Below are 23,244 nucleotides of genomic sequence, written 5' to 3' on the forward strand. Positions count from 1 at the left end.
GGTGCGCAAGCATATGGACTGTGCTCTAGGTCAATGATATGGCCGATATGAGCGATGTTTGTGTAGTGATTAAACATTATTATTGATTAAGTTTTGCAATTTAGTAACTAGACCAAAAACAAGACAGTTTCTAGTCTTGCTTTTACTATCAAACAAGACATCATGTTTACTAACTAGTGCGCTACTGTGGATATGATATCCCATCTGCCCTAGCTACTTAATCAGTGGCGGATCTACAAAAAAATCTTAAGGGTAACCTAAAATTTTGTCTTGAACAGAGGGGCGGTAGTGGATCCATAAATATTCATAAATCATCAACTAAACACATCAACTAAAAAACGATAATCAGTAAAGTAAAAAAATATATATATTCAACCCAAAAAGAAGCCAAAATTTGGTTTATCAATATGTATCTAATTTGACTAGCTAATTATTTCTAGTCCAAGTGATTATGACGAGTCATCCAAATACTTCGATTTTTTCACCTATAGGCTATAGGTGAGTTTCCTCTTAAACTTATAATGAAAACAATCTAGTTGGGCAGTGATTAAAATTACTTGTTGAAAGGAAATAGTTTAATTAGTACTGGAAAAGAAAATGTTAAATAATAAAAAGAGGCAAAAAGTTGACTATTGATAATATGAGCCTATATCTTACTTTACTTTTACACCTAAACTCATAAGACCTACCATTTACTCATTTTCTATTTTTAATTCACACTTTTTAAACATCTTCTTCAACCTCTAGTCCTCCACTTTAAGCTCCCATCATCTTCTCAAATTCACCATAAATACATCGGAAATTTTCTGAGCCCGAGTTCATTTTAGGTCTGCTTTGTCTCAAAGGGTATCCTAATACTTACTCAGGGGTAACCTATACATAAAAAAGAGAAAATAAGAAAAAAAAATTACACTAATTTTACACTTCACTGACAAAGTTGAGGGGTAACCCGGGCTACCCCTAAGCCTTATATAGATCCGCCCCTGTACTTAATGACGGTCATCAAAATAATATATTTGTCGGGGAGCTAGTGCGCGTATTATAATATTGTTTTGTTAAATTCTATTTATTATTGTTTGACATAAATTAAAATAGAAATAATATATATATATATATACACACATATATATATGTGGTGGATTTAAATAAGAAGTGTAAGAAGTAATATGTGGCGTTAGATATGTTGATCTCATGATGGATATGAAAAATGTGTTTTATTTTAGTTGCGGTGTGTTTATTGCACGGTGTGTTTTATTAAATCTAATGGTGAAAACACAATTTCTGTACTTCTTAAGAAAAATCTACTTCTTATTATAACATTGCTCTATATATGGGGGGTGTGTGTGTGTGCATATAGGTTCAGGTTAACATACAATAATCCTTAACGTGTCTTAACGCACGCGAATCACGCTCAAGGCAAAAATCAAAACGCTCAAGCTAAAATACAAAACGCTCAACCAAAATACTAAAACGCTCAAAACGGGTTTCGTAAAGAAAAGTAAACAACTGATCGATTAACGATCCAAATATGTTTTTTTTTATAAATTGATAATTAATTGGGTATGTATTGATAATTCCGAGATGCTGGGATGTGATTTTATGGATCAATTTCGTGAATATAGATATTTTTGTATGTTAAGGATTATTGTATTCTATATTTTCTCTTTCTCTCTCTCTTTATATATATATAGAAAATGGTTCAAATAAAAATAAGGAGTTTCCTAAGAATGGTAAGAACTAACAATTTTTTGACATTTGGCATTACAAATTATGGTGAAAGAACAATTCTAGGAAACTATGTCGGTTATTGGTGTTTTAAATCTCAACCATTGATTAACATGATCCAGTGGCTATGATTTACTCTTGGTTTTATTAGGAAACTACTTATTTTTAGAATAACTCTCCCCTACATATACATATATATATATATATATATATATATATATATATATATATATATATATATATATATATATATATATAGGATCGGGATCATAAGAGAACTTTTTTGAAATTGAGAACTATAAGAACCATTTTGAAACACAAAAAACCCAAAAATAAAAAAAATCATAAAATAAAAAAAAACACAAAGATCAAAAAAATAAAAAAAACCAAAATTCTTATTTTATCATCCCGATTTCATAAAAAAAATAAAAAAACTCGGTTTAGCTAAATTATATACACATATGTATAATATATACATATATGTACATTTACATGTATTTTTTTGTACACATGTGTATAATTTAAGATAAATGATACTGTACATATGTGTATATTACGTAACTTAAGATTATATAAAATTATACATATGTGTATAATACGACGTTTTTTTTTAATTTTTTTAATGAAACATGAATGAAATATAAGAATTTTTGTTTTTTTTTTACTTTTTTAAATTTTTATTATTTTTTGTTTTTTGATTTTTTAAATATTTTTTTTAAATGTGTTTTTAGTGGTCCAAAATGGTTCTCAAAGTTCTCAATTTGCTAAGGGTTCTCTTAGGATCCTTACCCTATATATATATATATATATATATATATATATATATATATATATATATATGGTGGGTTATTGTACAATAATCAGTTATTGTACATTAAGTACGCGAGCTTTATAAACGTCGATTTAACTTTTACGCGATGGGATAATCGTAAATAACCTAAATCCAATTCTACGATCTAATTCATTAATTGATTCATCGGGCGTCCATCCATATCAATATAATTCAATCGTCGATCCATATCAAACTAATCTACAGATTGACATCAAACTAAATTGAGTTATCTAAACCTAAAAATGTTTGTTACCTGCTAATAAACTTCAAACACAATCAATCATTTTTTACAATTAAACAAACAATTGTTGTTTGTTTTTCAATTTTTCATCTAATCATACAAATTTGAGCTTTTAATTTTACAGTTGCAAATTTATTTTTGATGTTAAACAAAACTGAAGACACTGTACATTTAAACATTCTGACAAAAAATGAACACCTTTAAACGTTCAAGTTTAGAAGTTCTGTACCAAAGTTTTAGAAGTTCTAACAAAAACTTTAGAAGTTCTAACAAAAACTTTAGAAGTTCAATACCAAAACTTTAAAAGTTCTAACAAAAGATTTAGAAGTTCAAGCTAAATTCCCACCCTTTAAACATTCAAGGTTAAACCTTTAAATGTTCAAGCAAAATAACTTAAAAGTTTAGGAAAAAAATTTAAATGTTCAAGCCATATTCCCATCTTTAAACGTTCAGCCTTAAACCTTTAAACGTTCAGGCTTAAAACTTTAAACGTGCCGTTAAAACCTATCACTCAAAACTCAAAATTGATCAATTAAAACTTCAAATTAATGATTAATTGGACAAATTTCAAAGTTTAACTGATTAATTAGTTCAACAATTTCAATTTCAATTAGTCAATTTTATCAACTGACCTGTGAACAAGTCGTGACGGAGGAAGATGGTGTACAGTGGACAGAATCATTGGATGGTGGACAGAATCGTTGGATGGTGACAGATTGCTGAACGGTCATAGTGAAGGTGGACGGAATCGATGGGAGAGGCGGTGGATGAAGATCGGCTTGCCGTTGTTGTTGCTCGCTATTCTGATTGGAGAACCCTAGATCGCTAATTGTAATCGAACGTTCCATAGCCTCGCGTACGTAATGTACGATAATCAATTTTTGTATTTTATATAGGGGTGGGTTAACGTACAATAATGACTTATTGTACATTACTTATGCGAGCTTCCAGAGCGTTTGATTAAAAACACGCGATGGCAGTTTCGTAAATAACCAACAATATTTGCAATCAAATTCATCGATTACAAATCGACTCTGATCGAAATTCGGAACTCATCGTTCTATCTCATACAATTTCTAAACTCTAATCAAAGCTTAAAGTATGAAATCTCTAAAGTCAAAAGCCAATTCAAAATCGAACGTCGTTGAACATCAAGAAATCTTCAAAATTGATCAAAAAATGATGATTTAATCAATCGAATTGATGTGTAGAAGTATTTAGATTCACCAATCGATTATGAAATTGCCGAAATAATACACTCAATCGAGCTCTGATTAGGGTTCAAAATATTACGTTTAAATGTTCTGAACAAAAATGAAGACCTTTAAACGTTCTAACCAAAAATGAACATTTTTAAACATTCTAATATGTTCAAAAATTAGAAGTTCTGGGTGTTCAAAAAAGTTTAGAAGTTCTAAACTTTTAAAGTTTAGAAGTTAAGAACTTCTAAACTAACAAAAAAAGTCCAGAACAAAAAGTTTAAATGTTCAAGCCAAATTCCTACCCTTAAACATTCCAATGTTAAACCTTTAAACATCTAAGGTTAATGTCACACCCCCGTCTAGGTCTTAGGAGCGTGACCCATCAGTTGGTACCATTATTGTAAATAAATCAGAGTTACGTTTATTTGCGGAAGACTTATAAAACTTTAAGGATCGAAAATGTAACTTACATATATAAAAGACGGGATTATAAAATACCTGTTAAAGTTAACAAAAGATTACTTGTTTATGTTTACAAACCATCATTTACGTTTATACAAAATAAAATCCGATCCATCGGATATATAAGCACTTCATCACCCCAAGTGCTAAACTTGTTCACCTGCAAAATGTAAGAAAATACGTCAGCAACGAATGCTGGTGAACATGCTGACGCAAAATAACTTCTTTTACTTTATTATTCATTGAAGCTACGCCTGCCTCGGCCCAACGTGGCATAGGAATAACAAAGTCAAATAACACATTATAAACTCGAGCCTCTACTCTAGGTCACCTCAGAAAACACCGCAGCGTTAGACTTAGTTAAGTACTTGAAAATATACACATAAGGTCGTACTCCCTGCAGGAGAGCGTCCTATGACCAAGGGTGGTGTTCATCGCATAGTACCACCTATGTAAGGATCCAGACATACATATACAACAGCCTGAGGGCTAGGTTTATACTCATAGTTATAACGGTTTTAGGAACACATAGTTCCTTGTAAACAATTTCATATAACAAGTTTGACTAATTTTAAAACAAGTTTAAAAGTTTGGGGGCGTATTCACCTTATCTCTTTAGGATCGGCTTCACTCACCGTCCAAGAGTCTTTCCCTTCTTTATCTCGCACCTATAGTACGAGTATAAATATTTGTTAATCGGATACACGATCCGGCTTAAGACCTTTAGTCTTATTTTATGTCTCAATCCTCGATTGAACCTTTAGTTCAATTCTCTTGTACTTGAAAACCTTTAGTTTAAAAGTAAATTATAAACTTTTAGTTTATATTGGAAACCCGACGTTTCTTCTTCTCTAAGAAACGTAATCTTTTCTTTTATTATTTAAGAATACTCTTTATTCATTAAATAATATTTTCATAACAAAGAATATAATCATATATACTTACACACACACACACATATATATATATATATATATATATATGTATCACAATATTCAATAATCAAACTTTCATTAGTTTCTTTGTTATGTTTTATTTTCTTTTCTTTTATCGAGGTATCGAGTATAACCTCGACTTAAGGCTTAAGCCTTGAATATAATATTGAATTTATTACTACGCTTAACCTTAGTGGCGTATAGAACTCTAGGGACTTGAGCAGCACTCCGACGTCGCTTCTCTTTTCTCGACACGTAAATCGAGGTACGCCAAATCTTCAACACTTGAGGACAGGACTTTCGAGACTCCTCACCATTATAATAACACCTTCTTGATTAAGTGTGGGTGGAGGGTGGCACGAACTTCAAGGAAACGGTGTACACAAAAAAGGATCATGGCACGATTATCGAGGGAAATCGTTATTATAAACTCGGGATTCTAGTGAGAGGTTAGAGAGAGATTTGAGAGCAGCTTTTGGTGTGAGGAATGATCCACCCCTTGGCTGCTATTTATAGATAAAACTCGGAATCAAATCGCGCTACGCGATAGGTTCCTCGGCACCTATCGCGTATCGCGATATAGGTGTGATGAGTCACAATGTAGGTCTGCCACGTGTTGACACGTGGCGGCAGTGTTGCCACGTGGTTACACGTGGCGGCAGTGTTGCCACGTGGTTACACGTGGCAGCACCTAGTGCCACCGTGTGCCACGTGGCAGATGTGTCAAACATTGTCAGACACCCCATCGCGGTACGCGATGGGTGTCTCTTCTGACTCATCGCGTAGCGCAATGGGTCAGGAAATCTAAATTTTCATTTTTAACCATCCAGTTTGGATTTTGGCAATTTTAGTCCCTAGACTTTGGAAAGTTAATACTTTGCACTCGAAATTTTTACGTTGTTACAGTTAAAAGTTTAAACGTTCAGGCAAAAAAGGCAAAAAAAGTTAAACGTTCAACTTATACGTTCAGAAGTTTAAACGAACACCTTTAAACGTCCAGAAGTTCATATATAAAATTAAACACCTGTAACATGAAATTGAACACCGAAATCACTTCATATAATCTCGTAATCATTAAAAAATTATCAATCGACCGTCAATTTGATCATCGATTCCATCATATGAACAAATGGAACGTCTGCAACTAGGTTTCTACAAATGACGTATTTCAGTTGAAATCAATTGAAGTGTGTTTGCAAATGACGCCGGTGACGATGGTTGAATCGATGCAACGGTTAATTAGGATGGAAACGTTTTGTAATAATTCACAAATTTGCCACCGCGTGTGTCACACCCCGACTTAGGGCCTAGGCGTGTGACCAAAAGTTGGTACCTGTTTTGTAAATATATCAGAGTTTATGGGTTAATTTTAGCGGAAGACTTTAGGTTGAATATAATATTAATTTATATTGAAAATTTACTTGGAAATTAAACACCCAAGTATACAAAATATATGTTTCATATTACAAGTATTTGTTTATAAAAAACGGATCCATCTTGTATGCGCTTCTTCTTCATCAGACTCCAATCCTTGCTAATGCTACTAATGCTTAATTTCCTGCAATGGGTTGGAGAAATACGTCAGCTATATGCTGGTGAAGACGTATGACTCGATAAAACATTTTGAATGACAATTACAATACAAACATAGTTTTCTTGACAAACTCAGCGGAAGTATTACTAATTCGGGTATGTGTACCACTTCCCTACACACATAACGTTATTCCCTGAGCCAAACGGCCCTGAACTGAGAACTGGTCATGACCGTTGCAGCCCGTGGCTTCCTTGCCTTTGATTGATTGATTGGGGCTTTAACAGCTATGTTTGGATCCAGACACATGCGTATTCGGTCTGAGTTGATTTTATTCTCTACTTTGTATTATAACGTTTTAGAGATTACTCGATCTCATGTAGACATTGATTGACTCATTAAGACAAACACCCGTTCATCTCATTGAGTATAAATATGTTTTGACTGATTGAAAAGGTTAACGTATTCACCTGTACCGTCGGTGTTGAAAACCTTGCCTGATTGACTGATTTGATTGTGAATGATATTAACCTATACACAAATAGGTTTGTATGAATGTTTTGAATGATGTTAAGCTATGATTGTAAGCTTAACCTTGAAATAGTTTATCTTTGATTGTGAATGAAAACACTTGGTTTTATGTGACGTTTGATATAGCATGTTTTGGCCTAATAGGTTCAACACGTTGGTAAGTTTCTCCAGGTAAGTAAACGGGTCCCTCGGTTGATTGGGATTTATACGAATTACTTTTCCTTAGGCAAGAAACTTATTACTAGTGATATCCCCCTTCCAGTTACTACATGCCCGTCAAAATATATCTTTTGTTTATCATGAAGTAACATTTATGAAAACTTGATTGTGAATGAATGTTTGTAAAATACGATCAAGGTTAAAGGCCATAGCCTCGATTGATAGTCTAAGCTATAAATCAAATAACTTAAATGTAACCCCTACCTTAATGTGGATACTTTAGATTGATAATAAGAAAAAGGCAGGATCTTGATCTACATGATTATATGCTGGCTACTCGATTAAGAATTTGTTCCTTGCACGAATCACGAGAAAATGGCACGTCGGCTCGTCACGGCTATTGGGCACGCCTCCCTAGGTTAACTATGTGAAAATGAAGGTGAGTTTGGGATGAATGGATCTCATACCCGTCCTCCCCTTTTATAGCCATTTTTGGAACCCATCGCGATACGCGATGGGTTCCTTGTGACCCTTCGCGTATCGCGACGCCGCCTTACCTGCGGGTGACACGTGGGCCTTTCATATCGTGCCACGTGTTGACACGTGGTTGGACACGCGTCCAGGTTGCTTAACCTGGTCATCGCGCTACGCGATGCTCTCTTGGATTGAGTCATCGCGTATCGCCAAGCCGCCCATTTCTGGGTTTATGTGTAAGGCCATCGCGCTACGCGATGGGCTTATGTTTACCCCGTCGCGTATAGCGATGGGTGAAGTTTTTAGATTGTTCAAGATTGGTCCCTATACTTATGTAAGTTAGTATATTAGGGCTAAAACTTAAAGGGTAAAGACGTGGTGTTACATCCTCCCCACCTTTTGAATAATCTCGTCCTCGAGATTTATTGGAATAGATAGGTATACTTTTTCTTCATTTCAGACTCGAGCTTCCACGTGTACTCGGTTCCTCGTCTTGAATCCCATTTGACATTCACGAGTTTGAGTCGTTTGTGTTTGAGAAACTTGATCATACTATCTTCGATTTGGATTGGCTGTTCCACGAACTTAAGCTTCTCGTTGATCTTGACATCTTTTAATGGAATTTCAAGGGTTTCGTCGGCTAAACACTTGCGAAGATTGGATACATGAAACACGTCGTGAATGCCTTTCATTTTATCAGGTAACTCTAAGCAATAAACAACTGGTCCAATTCTTTCGAGTATCTTGAATGGCCCAACGAATCGTGGACTCAGTTTTCCTTTCTTCCCGAATCATACTACACCTTTCCAAGGCGATACTTTCAATAACACTTTGTCTCCTTCTTTAAATTCCAACGGCTTGCGACGAACATCCACATAGCTCTTTTGTCTATCTCTTGCCATTTTCAATCGTTCACGGATTTGTATTATTTGATCGGTAGTTCTTTGAACGATTTCAGGTCCTGACAACTGACCATCACCTGTTTCTGACCAACACACATGTGTCCTACACTTACGTCCATACAAATCTTCAAATGGTGCTGCTTGAATACTCGTATGATAGCTGTTGTTGTACGAGAATTCCATTAGAGAAAGATGGGTATCCCAACTTCCTCCTAGATCAATAACACAGGCACGAAGCATGTCTTCTAATGTTTGAATCGTAAGTTCACTTTGGCCATCAGTTTGGGGATGGTAAGCAACACTTAAGTTTAGTTGAGTCCCCATGGATTTTTGAAAACTTGACTAGAAATTTGAAGTGAATTGACTATCTTTATCAGAAATGAAGGATAGCGGCACACCATGCAAGGATACTATGTTTTCAACGTATAAATGTGCTAACTTATCCATACTAAACGTTTCTTGAATTGGAATGAAATGAGCAGACTTCGTAAGTCTATCTACAATAACCCAGATTGCATCATTTTGGCGAGAAGTTTTTGGTAACTTCATAATGAAATCCATGGTTATCATATCCCATTTCCAAATGGGTATCTCTGGTTGTTGAATCAATCCTAACGGCTTTTGGTGTTCGGCTTTTACTTTGGAACACGTTAGGCATTTGGCTACATACAAAGCAATATCTTTCTTCATACCAATCCGCCAATAATTCTCCTTTAAATTATGATACATCTTGTCACTACCCGGATGCATCATGTACTTTGACTTGTGTGCTTCTTCAAGAATTTTTTCTTTTAGATTTCCGACCATTGGTACCCAAATTCTTGTACTAAGTCTAAGTATTTCGTCACTTACTTTGTTTAGTTGATCAATAGTACCATTTTCCTTTTCGGCTTTAAGGTTCCCTTCTTCCAGTGCCAATTTCTGAGCTTCCTTGATCTGATTGGTTAGATCAATTTTGAGTTCTAAACTAAGTGCTCGAACTCTCTTTGATTTTTCATGTTCTTTCCTACTTAAAGCATCAGCCACAACGTTGGCCTTTCCTTCATGATATACGATCTCACAGTCGTAGTCATTATGCGTTTCCATCCAACGTCTTTGTCTCATGTTCAACTCTTTTTGATCAAAGATATGTTTCAAGCATTTGTGATCAGTGTACACCGTGAATTTTACACCATACAAGTAATGTCGCCATAACTTTAATGCGAAAATTATAGCGCCTAATTCAAGGTCGTGCGTGGTGTAATTATTTTCATGAACTTTAAATTGTCTCGAAGCATAAGCAATTACTTTTTTTCCTTGCATTAAAACACATCCCATTCCCGTGTGCGAAGCCAGAATAGGTGCATTAGTTAACTTTTGTTTAAGTGTTTCAAATGCTTCTTCTTTCTTCGGTCCCCATTCAAACTTAATTGAATTTCCTGTGAGTGAAGTTAATGGGACAACTATTCGGGAGAAATTTTGAATAAATCTTCGGTAATATCCAGCTAAACCTAGAAAAGTTCGGACTTGAGTCGGTGTTTTCGGTTTCTCCCATTTAGTTATTGCTTCAATCTTTGCTGGATCTACTTGAATACCCTTTTCATTTATAACATGACCAAGAAATTGAACTTCAGACAACCAAAATTCGCACTTAGAGAATTTGGCGAATAATTTCTCGTTTCTTAGGGTTTCAAGTATGATCTTAAGATGAACTTGATGATCGTCTTTGGATTTTGAGTAAACAAGAATGTCATCAATGAAAACAATAACAAACTTATCCAAGTATGGCTTGCAAACCCGATTCATCATGTCCATGAAAGCTGCTGGAGCATTAGCGAGTCCGAAAGGCATCACGGTGAACTCATAATGTCCGTATCAGTTCCTAAAGGCTTAGGTATATCTTCTTCTTGCACCTTCAACTGATGGTAACCCGACCTTAGGTCAATCTTGGAAAAACAACTTGTTTCTTGGAGTTGATCAAACAGATCGTCGATTCTAGGTAATGGGTACTTGTTCTTGATCGTGACTTTGTTTAACACTCAGTAATCTACACATATCCTCATTGATCCGTCATTCTTCTTTACAAATAGAATTGGAGCTCCCCACGGTGACGAACTCGGTCGTATGAATCCTTTCTCTAATAGCTCATCCAATTGTTTCTTTAACTCTTTCATTTCTGTTGGTGCTAGACGATAAGGAGATTTGGCGATCGGTGAAGTTCCTGGTATAAATTCGATTTTAAATTCTAGCTCTCTGTCTGGCAGGGCTCCTGGTAATTCTTCAGGAAATACATCTTGGAATTCGGACACGATCGGTACTTCCTTCATCTTCTTTGGTTCGGGTTCCTTGGTTACATAGGCCATGAATGCGAGGCATCCCTTACCTATGCAATGACTTGCTTTGATTTTTGAAATGATTCCTACTTTTCCTCCTTCTTTATCTTCAGTTATACGAATGGTTTTGTTATTAGTCGTTCTAATGTCGATGGATCTATCGTTACATAGGATACGGTCTTGATTAAACGATAACAGTCCATACCTAATACTACATCAAAACCTGCCAATGTCATGGGTAACAATCGTACAGGTATGACGTGATTGGCTAGAGAAATTCTGGCATTATCTAAAGCTTCGGTTATTCTACTTATACTTCCATCAGCGGTTTCTACTTCATAATGTTTATCTAATTTAACTAAGGGCTCATTTAATAGACTACAAAATTTATAATCTATAAAGCTTTGGTTTGCACCCGAGTCAAATAAAACCCTAGCATAAACATTATTTATAGGAAACGTACCGGTGATCACGTCCGGTATGTCAGCTGCCTTTTGAGTGTCTAACATAAAGATACGAGCGTTTCCCTTCTTAGCATCGGTCTTGGCACCGCTGCCACTTTCCGTATTTGTCATCGGCTTTTTCTTTGGGCACTCCGTACTATAGTGTCCCTTTTCGCCACACTCAAAACATACTCCGGTCTTTTTCCTGCAATCTGCTTCCAGATGACCTGGTTTCTTGCAAAATCCACATACAACTGTGCTAGTTGGTCGAAGACATCTACCGAAATGTCTCCTACCACATGACTTGCAAATGGGGCGACTATACACAAACCCCCCTTCTCTTTTCCTTTCTGTCTTTTTCATCTTTCCACCAACACTCATTTTTCCATCATCTTTCTTCTTCTCATCCCTGTTCCTTAACATCCCATCCATCAAATATCCGACTAACTCCATAGCAGATTCCGTCGAGGACGGCATATGTGACCGAATTAAGTCACGGATTTCGATTGGCAATCCGTATATGTATCGTGTCACTTTATTGATTTAAGGAGTGACCAGATGAGGCACGATTCTACAATACTCAAGAAACTTGGTGTTGTATTCCTTGAGATTTGTTCCTACAACCTTGTGGTTCCACAGTTTAGTCTGAATTTGATCCATTTCGTTTATCAGACATAACTTCTTTAATATCATTTCCTTGAACGTTACCCAGTCTAGATTGTATAGATTCTCTCTACCCTTGTTTCCAATCAGGGTATTCCACCATTCTAATGCTTCCCCTTTGAACATCTGGGAAGTATATTAAACATTCTCACTCTCCGTACACTTGCTGATCAATACAATTGATTCCATTTCCTCCAGCCATCGGAGGGTATTTATCACGCCTTTATCCCCGTGAAATTCCTTGGGGTTATACACTTTGAATACCTTGAAATCACAACCTTCGTGTATTTTGAGTTTCTTTGTTTTCTCACGGAGGTCGTTTTCAGCAGTGGAGCTTTCATCACTCACTTCTTTCTATTTCTTGACTTCCTTTTTCTTATCTTCTTTCTTTTCTGACTCTTTCTTGGATTCTCTTTTTGAAGTAGCGGTTTCACTTCTACTTTGACTTGCTCTTTTATTAGAAAGTGAGGCGGTACGACTTTGATCGTTTTTCAATATTTCATAAGTTGGATGCACAGCCTCTTTTATCAGATCGCGGATACCAAGCACATAATTTTATGGTATGGCTTGTATATTTTCCACGGTAGCTTTTTCTTGTAAAATTTCTTCAATTGTCTTTCCTTTATTGTTTTGAGTTTCTTGATTACTGTTTGCTTTAGACATGCTGTTACATGAATAAAACAAGATTTAGAAAAGACACATTTTATACTACATTATTTATTTTACAAGAAAAAGATCACAACAACTACAACAGTAAACAACTACGTTTTCTTATCCTTAATCCATTTTGTATTAATATTTTTCATCTTGTCACATTTCTTAGCAATCTTTCTCCCTATTTTCTTTTTGTCAACTTTTTCGTTCCTCAGCTCGTCCATCACCGAATTTGGCGGGTTAGGATATCCCGTTGGTGCGGATGCGGCTGGGAAGAGATAAGCATTTTCCCTTGGATAGAGATGCGGATTAGCAACGTATGCATGCATTTCTTCATCGGGGATATTGTTGGTGTAAAACTCCTCGATGAGATTTGCCTCCTCCTGAATATCTTTTGCTTGTTGGGAGATTGAAGGTCTCGGTCCTAGGTATGGAGGAAAATCAGGATTCTCGTTTTCCTCTTCCTCGAGATCCTCCTCTTCTTCAGGATCCTTTTCTGATTCATAAGGATTCTTGATTGGTGATTGAAAAGTTATCTTTTCATAGGGAATTGTAACCCTCATTTTTGGTTTCCGGCTTGGTTCAGCAGTAGTCTGTGGGATCTGGTATTGATAATTCATTGGTGGTGATCCAAATTGCAATCTCCTTTGATCAGAATGACAATTCATCCAGCTTGATGATTTCGATTCAGTTTCTTGTTTGATGTTACTCTGTACCTCTTGTTCCTCGGAAGGATGGTAAGTCGGAACCTCGGATGGATAATATTGGGGAGTGTTGTTGGTGGTGTCGTCAAAAATTTCTATTGGCATTTGCTAACTCCCCGGGAGATACACGGGTTGGCTCCCATATGGTGACACCGAATTGATTGGTTGATTGCGATTGAACAAAGCTGGTATAATAACTATTACTACTTTCCATATCGGAAGGTTCGTGAATGATTGTCGGTATTGATCGAATGGCTACTCGGTGTCTACGACTAAAGTAGTTAATATTAGACATCTGCATTTTAGTTAGATTAGGGATAGGAGGTTTACCAATCCTATCTTATCACTATGAATAATAATAATAATGGTTAAAGCCGAGGTACTAGTATTTAATACCTAATTCGCTGAAACCGATGGTTAAAGCCTAGGAACGCCTCTTGTTGCTTCATTCCCCATTCATACTTGATGTTCTTACGAGTTAAGGAAGTTAGAGGAACGACGATACGAGAAAAGTTCTCGATGAATCTACGGTAGTAGCCGGCCAAACCTAAGAAACTTCGGATCTCGGTTGGCGACTTTGGGACCTCCCACTTAGAGATAGCTTCAATCTTAGCAGGGTCCACTTGAATACAGTTAACGTTAATGACGTGACCAAGAAATTGTACCTCGTGCAACCAGAACTCGCATTTTGAGAACTTAGCGTATAACTTCTTTGTTTTAAGAATTTCAAGCAACGTTTGAAGATGGATTTCATGATCGGCCTTGGACTTAGAATAAATAAGTATATCGTCGATGAATACGATAACAAATTTATCCAAGTACGGCTTGCAAATACGGTCATCATATCCATGAATGCAGCTGGGGCATTAGAGAGTCCAAACGGCATGACCGTGAACTCATAATGTCCATACCTTGTTCGAAACGCGGTTTTCGGAATATCTTTGGTTTGAACTTTGAATTGGTGATAGCCGGAACGAAGATCAATTTTAGAAAAATAGCTAGCACCTTGAAGTTTGTCGAAAAGATCATCGATACGAGGGAGTGGATATCGGTTTTTGATTGTGACTTTGTTCAACGCACGATAATCAATACACATCCTCATGGAACCATCCTTCTTCTTGACAAATAGAATTGGCGCTCCCAAGGTGACGAACTCGGTCGAATGAAACCTTTCTCCAATAACTCATCGAGTTGTTTCTTTAACTCCTTCATCTCAGTTGGCGCTAAGCGATACAGAGGTTTGGCGATCGGAGCAGTACCTGGAGTAAGATCAATCATAAACTCTACTTCACGATCGGGAGGGATTCCAGGAAGTTCATCGGGAAAGACATCAGAAAAATTGGAAACAATAGGAACGTCGTTGATTTCTTTTGGCTTGGACTCTTCAGTGACGTAGGCCATGAATGCGAGGCATCCTTGATTTAAACATTTGTTAGCCCTAATCATGGAAATTATGCTAACTTGGCCAGCGTCTTTGTCCCCTTCAATTCGAATCGTTCGTTTATCAGGGGCTTGAAGTTCAACAGTTTTGCTATTGCAGATGATACGAGCATGATTATCGGATAACCAATCCATACCAAGTACAATATCAAAACCAGCCAGACTCATGGGTAACAAAAAAATAGGCAGATTATAACCAGCTAGAAGTATTTTTCCGTTTTATAGGGCTTCGGAGATCTTAATGATTTCGCCACTAGCAGTCTCGACGCTTAGAGTTTTATATAATTTTGTTAGAGGTTCGTTTAATAGACTACAGAAAATATAATCTATAAAACTTAGATTGGCACCCGAATCAAACAAAACTCTAGCATAGGTGTCGTTGACTAGAAACGTACCGGTTATGGTTTCCGGCATATCAGCGGTCTTCTTTGTGTCAAGTACGAAGACTCGAGCGTTTCCCTTTTTGTTCTGGCCACTTCCACCCGCACCACCAGCAGTAGGCTTGTTCTTTGGGCACTCGAAACTCAAATGGCCCATTTCCTTTCAATTGAAGCAAGTCATTTTCTTCTTCCAACAATTAGCAGCATCATGTCCCGTACGATTACAGGACTCACAGACTTTAGGAGACGTGGCAAAATTGCATCGGCCCTTGTGGTATCTCCTACAAGTCTTGCATAAAGTAGTATTCGAGTTGAACCTACTTTGGCTAGCGCCTTTGCCTTTGAAGTTGGCGCTTCCTCCTGTCCTCCCTTGAGTAATTGTTGGCGTGACCTTCTTATCCTCTTCTTTATTGTGGACCATGCCGCCAATCAAGTAACCGGCTAACTCCATCGCTGAGTCAGCGGTTTGAGGCAGGTGAGACCTCACCATGTCACGGATTTCCCGTGGTAGTCCCCAAATATATCGTGTTACTTTGCTGGACTCAGGGTTAACCAGCTGGGGAACTAGTCGACAATACTCAAGGAACTTGGTATTGTACTCTCGGAGGTTTGTCCCTACAACCTTATGATTAAGGAACTTGGTTTGGATTTGATTACTCTCGTGCATGGGACAAAACTTTCCCATCACCATGGCCTTAAACTCTTCCCACAACAGGCCGTACATCACATCTCTTCCCTTACTCATCAACAGCGCATTCCACCACTCGTGCGCTTCACCTTTGAACATGAGAGCGGAGTATTGAATTTTCTCCTCCTCGGAATACTTGCTCGTAATAACAATAGTCTCCATCTCCACGAGCCACCTCACGGTTGTGATGGATCCTTTATCACCATGGAACTCTTTCGGTCCATAGTACTTAAAATCTTTGAACGTACACCCACTAACTTTCAACTTTTTAAACTCTCTTCTAATGCCACCATCGGTGTTAGACTCATGTACACTCTCCTCAACACGAGACGGGTTTGGATGGGATCTTTCAGATTTTCGAGAGGGATGAACGGAAGGATTAATAGTTCGGGAATGTCTAGATTGAGATCTAAACTCCGATTCTTCCCTAACAGCTTTCCTAATCATCTGTTGAATTTTATTCATATATTTTTCGGGAATTTCTTCCTCTCGCTCATTCTCGTTTTCGGGGCCTTTCCCCTTATCTTTTATCTCTTTTTCTCTACGAGCATTATTGTTGTTACTTTGTTCAGACATATTTCTCTTTTTCTTTTTCAATTAAGTCTGAAATTTTAACAACATTTCCTTTATTACACATGTTTATTTATTACACAATTATATATATCCTAAGGATATATATTCCATATTACACATATTTATATATATCGTTTCAACGATATATATAACTTATCCTATTATTACATTAGAACGTTTCATACGTTCTTTTATTCATACACATATTATACAAGGCTATGTTACACACATAATCTTCTCATGGCCACCATCTTCCAACACCTTCAGTTCTTTAAGAACTTTTTCACAACATTCGTTAGTTTGTTGGATTTACAAAGGAGTGTTTGTCCAACTTTCTTCTTTTTCTTCTCTTCCTCATCTACCTTCTTCCTCCAATCGTCGGTTTCGTGCAGTGCACGCTCTAGATGTTCTTCATACAATTGTGGGACTACATTGGGGTATCCATACTGCGGAGGTGGGTCGCGGTAACCCAGAGTCACCATCTCGTAGTGATTCCTCGGCTCTGGATACGGAACATAGTCCATGTCAGATGAAAGGTAGAGGTAGGTCTTGGCAGCTTGATTCTGCTCACGGATCTCGTCGGCTTGCTCTTGAATTGATCGAATTTCTCCTTGGAATGGTGGGAAGCTTGACGAAGCTTGATTCCTCAGTTTTTCAAGATGCTGGACATATGGATCCACATAACCATAGCTTGCGTTTTGGGAAGAGAGTGATCCTTCTATTAAGCTTGACGTCTCATGAAGGTTATCAGGATGCTCTTCTTCCGGTTCTTCCCCAGTTTCTTCATCGGGTTCTTCTTCTTCTTCGGGATCTTTCTCCTCTTCTGGTTCCTCTTCCTCTTCTGGTTCCTCCCTTTCTGGTTCATCTTCCTCCATTGGTTGTGTGATTTCACCTTTTATTGGTGGCATCTGGAAAGTCTCCAGTAGGCATCATTATTCTCATCTTGGGTCTACGGGACGGTCCTTCACCGTTGTTTGGTTGGGAACTAACTTCTTTGAAGGTGGAACTTCCGGCATGCCACTCTTGTTGTTTTGAGAGATATTTCATCTATTCGGAGGATGGTTGAGAGTTCGGTAGGTATCCGACTGGATAGTATTGTGGTATCTCCGAGGGTTGGTAAGTTGGGATTTCTATTGGATGGTATATCGGTATTTCGGAGGGATTACACATCGGTACCGCTGATGGATTATAGCTTGAGTGTCTTGGTGGCTCAATTCCTTGTTTTAGTGAACTATCGGGAACATCTATTGGGTAGTGCCTGCTTCCGGGATAGTACAAAGGTTTGGACAAGTCGTGTTCCACGTCTTGGTTGAAGTATGCTTCATAATAACCCTCGCTCATGTTGTCTTCGGGGTAGGGTTCGGCAATTCCAACTTCCTTTGCCTTGCGCACAAAGTCTTCGATGTGAGCTTTGAATGACATCTAATATTATGGGTGGTTTAGAAGAGTGGGGCTTTAACAGCTATGTTTGGATCCAGACACATGCGTATTCGGTCTGAGTTGATTTTATTCTCTACTTTGTATTATAACGTTTTAGAGATTACTCGATCTCATGTAGACATTGATTGACTCGTTAAGACAAACACCCGTTCATCTCATTGAGTATAAATATGTTTTGACTGATTGAAAAGGTTAACGTATTCACCTGTACCGTCGGTGTTGAAAACCTTGCCTGATTTACTGATTTGATTGTGAATGATATTAACATATACACAAATAGGTTTGTATGAATGTTTTGAATGATGTTAAGCTATGATTGTAAGCTTAACCTTGAAATAGTTTATCTTTGATTGTGAATGAAAACACTTGGTTTTATGTGACGTTTGATATAGCATGTTTTGGCCTAATAGGTTCAACACGTTGGTAAGTTTCTCCAGGTAAGTAAACGGGTCCCTCGGTTGATTGGGATTTATACGAATTACTTTTTCTTAGGCAAGAAACTTATTACTAGTGATATCCCCCTTCCAGTTACTACATGCCCGTCAAAATATATCTTTTGTTTATCATGAAGTAACATTTATGAAAACTTGATTGTGAATGAATGTTTGTAAAATACGACCAAACTTAAAGGCCATAGCCTCGATTGATAGTCTAAGCTATAATTCAAATAACTTAAATGTAACCCCTACCTTAATGTGGATACTTTAGATTGATAATAAGAAAAAGGCAGGATCTTGATCTACTTGATTATATGCTGGCTACTCGATTAAGACTTTGTTCCTTGCATGAATCACGAGAAAATGGCACGTCGACTAGTCACGGCTATTGGGCACGCCTTACTAGGTTAAATATGTGAAAATGAAGGTGAGTTTGGGATGAATGGAGCTCATACCCGTCCTCCCCTTTTATAGCCGTTTTTGGAACCCATCGCGTATCGCGATGGTTTCCTTGTGACCCGTCGCATATCGCGACGCAGCAAAAAGACGCCGCCTTATCTGCGGGTGACACGTGGCCTGTCATATCTTGCCACGTGTTGACACGTGGTTGAACACGTGTCCAGGTTGCTTAACTTGGTCATCGCGCTACGCGATGCTCTCTTGGATTGAGTCATCGCGTATCGCCAAGCTGCCCATTTCTGGGTTTATGTGCAAGGCCATCGCGCTACGCGATGGCCTTATGTTTACCCCGTCGCGTATCGCGATGGGTGAAGTTTTCAGATTCTTCAAGATTGGTCCCTATACTTATGTAAGTTAGTATATTAGGGCTAAAACTTAAAGGGTAAAGACGTGGTGTTACAGCGTGTTTTTTGAAATCTAGGGTTGAGGGTGTTGTTTACGTAATGTACGATAAGAGATTATTGTATTTTGTCATTTATGTATATATATATATATATACAAAATTGATTTAATGGATCTTGCGAGAAGTGATTATAGCGAGAAGTGCGAAAAGTGAAGGTGTAACTCTATTAATTCCTAATTTCATTCCATTTCTTATGATGTTACTTATATGTATGTAGGTTTGTTGTATTTATTTCTTAGCTACACACATTCAAACCTACCTACACACATACAAATGTACCGAGCAAAATTCAAACCTACGTACCTACGTACGTACCTACACACGTACATACGCACATACACAATAAGAGGGGGTGAAATTAAGGATTAATAGAGTTACACCTTCACTTCTCACTGTAAAAAAGCTTCTGAAATGATCCAATATATATATATATATATATTGTTTTTGTATATTTAGATTAATTAATTTGTTCTTTTTTACCTCAGGTATTATATTGTCTTTGTTCTAGTTCTTTCTTTGCAAACCTAGTAGAATCTCGAGTTTTAATCTAGCCATGGAGGGAGTGTGTACATGTGGCATGAGCCTAGTCCATTCAAATCCGTGTTCATTCTATTTATGTGAACGTTGACGGACTCACTTTCACGTGTTAGATCACTGTTAAGAAGAGTACTTGCAAAGGTTTGAAGCGTATGGAAAGCCTAAGGATGAAATCACTGTTTGTCAACGATATATGATGGTGGACTATGAATATGAAGCCTAAGGCATGCCATTGTTTTGACATAACGTACCTTCGTGTTCTTTCACCGGCACCAGCTTTCCTATGTTCACACTGCCGCCGTGCTTTGTTTGTTTCCTATGACGAAATGTGTGACATATCGCTTATGTTATTTTCCTTCGTGTCATTGTTTTTTCGTCTTTTACTCAACCGATCACTGCTCTTCTTGATCGTTGCTCTTCTAACTTATCCTTTGCTTCCTGCTAGTCCAATTAACACTTCCTAGTCAATTCTAACTGACCTTTGATACTTATTTTGCTCTTCTATCACATGAAACCAGTCTTAGACTCTTGGCTATTAAAACTCATCTCATTAGTACAGCTAAATCTTTTTGGTTAACCTCTATTTATACTAACACAATACTAAAACTTATTAAACCAATAAACATTAACAAACATATATATATCTATTTATTCAAACTTTTATGTTTATCTCCTTATTCAATATTTATCTTTGTACTCTATCCTGATCCAAATTACTCCCAACAACCAACTGAAACCTTCCATTCTTGTCCACAGCAATAACTACCACTTCCATTTATAAATATATCACCACCCAACACCTTTGTCTCCATCCCAATACACTTCCAAAAACTTAACTTCACTTCAAACCCACAATATGGGAAGCCCTCCTTCCGCCTTAATCACACTCTCAGAATCTTCAAACTCCAAAGACTTCAACCATCTCCACCCCGAAGACTTTCGCGAAAAAGCCCTCAAAGTGGTCGATTTCATCACTGATTACTACAAAAATATCGAAAACTACCCGGTTCTTAGCCAAGTTCAACCTGGTTACCTCAAAAACCGCTTGCCCAAGACCCCACCCGACACACCCGAATCATTCGACACCATACTAAAAGATGTCCAAAAAGATATTATCCCTGGCATCACACATTGGCTAAGTCCAAACTTCTTTGCATACTTTCCAGCTACGGTAAGTTCCGCAGCATTTATTGGGGAAATGTTGTGTACTTGCTTTAATGTGGTTGGGTTCAATTGGGTTGCTTCACCGGCTGCAACGGAGCTAGAGATGGTGGTGATGGACTGGCTCGCGGTTATGCTTCACCTCCCGGAAAGCTTCATGTTTTCGGGTTCGGGAGGTGGGGTTTTGCAGTCCACCACAAGTGAGTCGACTTTGTGCGCGCTTGTGGCAGCTAGAGATTGTGTACTTAATAATATTGGAACCGAATGTATCGGGAAGCTAGTCGTGTACGGATCAGATCAAACTCACTCCATGTTCAAGAAAATATGCAAGGTAGCTTGTATTGATTTGGAGAATATAAGGTCGGTACCAACACGTGTGGAGGATGAGTTTTCTCTTGATCCTGAAACCCTCAGAAAAGTCATTGAAGCTGACGTGGAACATGGTTTGGTCCCAGTTTTTCTCTGTCTTACAATTGGGACCACGTCCACGACTGCAGTGGACCCTGTTAAAGACCTTGCTGACGTGGCAAACAAGTATAACATGTGGGTTCATGTGGATGCGGCTTATGGTGGAAACGCATGCATATGTCCGGAGTATAGACATTATCTTGATGGAATTGAGCGAGTTGACTCACTGAGTTTGAGTCCGCATAAGTGGCTACTCAGTTACTTGGACTGTTGTTGTTTATGGGTGAAAACTCCTGGTTTGATTGTTGACTCACTGAGTACAAATCCAGACTACTTAAGTAACGAGCATAGCGAGTCGGACTCGGTGGTGAGTTACATGGACTGGCAAATCGGGACGGGACGAAGGTTCAAGTCTCTACGGTTGTGGTTTATCCTACGAAGCTACGGTGTTGAAAATTTACAAAATCATATTCGGTCAGATGTTCGAATGGCGATAACATTTGAACGCCTTGTGAAATCAGATGTGAAGTTTGAGATTGTTGTACCACGACTGTTTTCCTTGGTGTGTTTTCGGTTAAAACAGTTTAACGGATTTGACTCGAGCTACACTGAGTTGCTAAACAAAAAGCTACTTGAGCGAGTGAACTTGACAGGGCGAGTTTACCTGACTCACGCGACAGTGGGCGGGATTTATTTGCTGAGGTTTGCGGTGGGCGGTACGTTCACAGAAGAACGTCATGTGATTAGTGCTTGGGAGTTAATAAGGGACATGGCTAATACCATGGTTAACGAGTACTAAGCTGAAATATGAAGGAAATAATAATGAACAAGATAAAATAGATGGATTTTAAATTTACAAGATGTATAATTGAATAATAAATTAAGTTGTTGTAGTTGAGTAAAAGAATCCAGTTAATAGAAACATCTTAAGCTATGGTAGATGATAATAAATGTTCAAGCACAACCAAAACACATGAGCTTGAGCTTTGTTTCCTCAGAAAATCTGTGAAGATTAAGCAAAGCACGCTTAAATCATCGATTGCAGAAATAACACACATGAGATCTGATGGAAAACTTGCATCAAAAGATTACTAAACATGAGGCATCATTTTACTAGAAAAGAAACATAACGGAATTATTAGATAACAGAATAACTAAAAAAGAAACAAATCTTATAGGCAGCAAAAAATATTCAAAACAACAATCTTCCTGCTACCGGTTAACGAAAATGAAACTACTTCATTATCTTTTAAAACCACCTTAGTGTCAACAGATTTGTAACCTAAAGAGTCAATAAATTTAAAAGTTCAGTTTACAGATTATACGACTATCAAACGCTTAAACATAGTTAAAAAAACATAAGCAACCCTCTATATACCATAGCTGGTTTCATAATCACAACTGCACCTATTTGTTAGATCTACCATCATAACGATGCATAATTCGACTTTTCTAATCTAGAAAGATCGTAACAGTTTGCTTATCTGTCATACCTATCCAATTATCGGTCCAAAAGAAAACGTCTCTGCCCCTCTGCCTTTAGGCAGT

General features: G+C 37.5%; 1 pseudogene; it reads left to right on the plus strand.

The window, feature by feature from the left end:
* The first annotated feature begins 20,958 nt into the window (after positions 1-20,958).
* On the plus strand, positions 20,959-22,646 carry LOC143606378 (tryptophan decarboxylase TDC2 pseudogene; annotated as a pseudogene).
* Positions 22,647-23,244: the final 598 nt, after the last annotated feature.

The sequence above is a fragment of the Bidens hawaiensis genome, unplaced genomic scaffold, assembly GCF_021521415.1.
Source record: "Bidens hawaiensis isolate Kalapana, Puna unplaced genomic scaffold, B.hawaiensis_p1.1 tig00074539_1, whole genome shotgun sequence".
Taxonomy (NCBI): Eukaryota; Viridiplantae; Streptophyta; class Magnoliopsida; order Asterales; family Asteraceae; genus Bidens; species Bidens hawaiensis.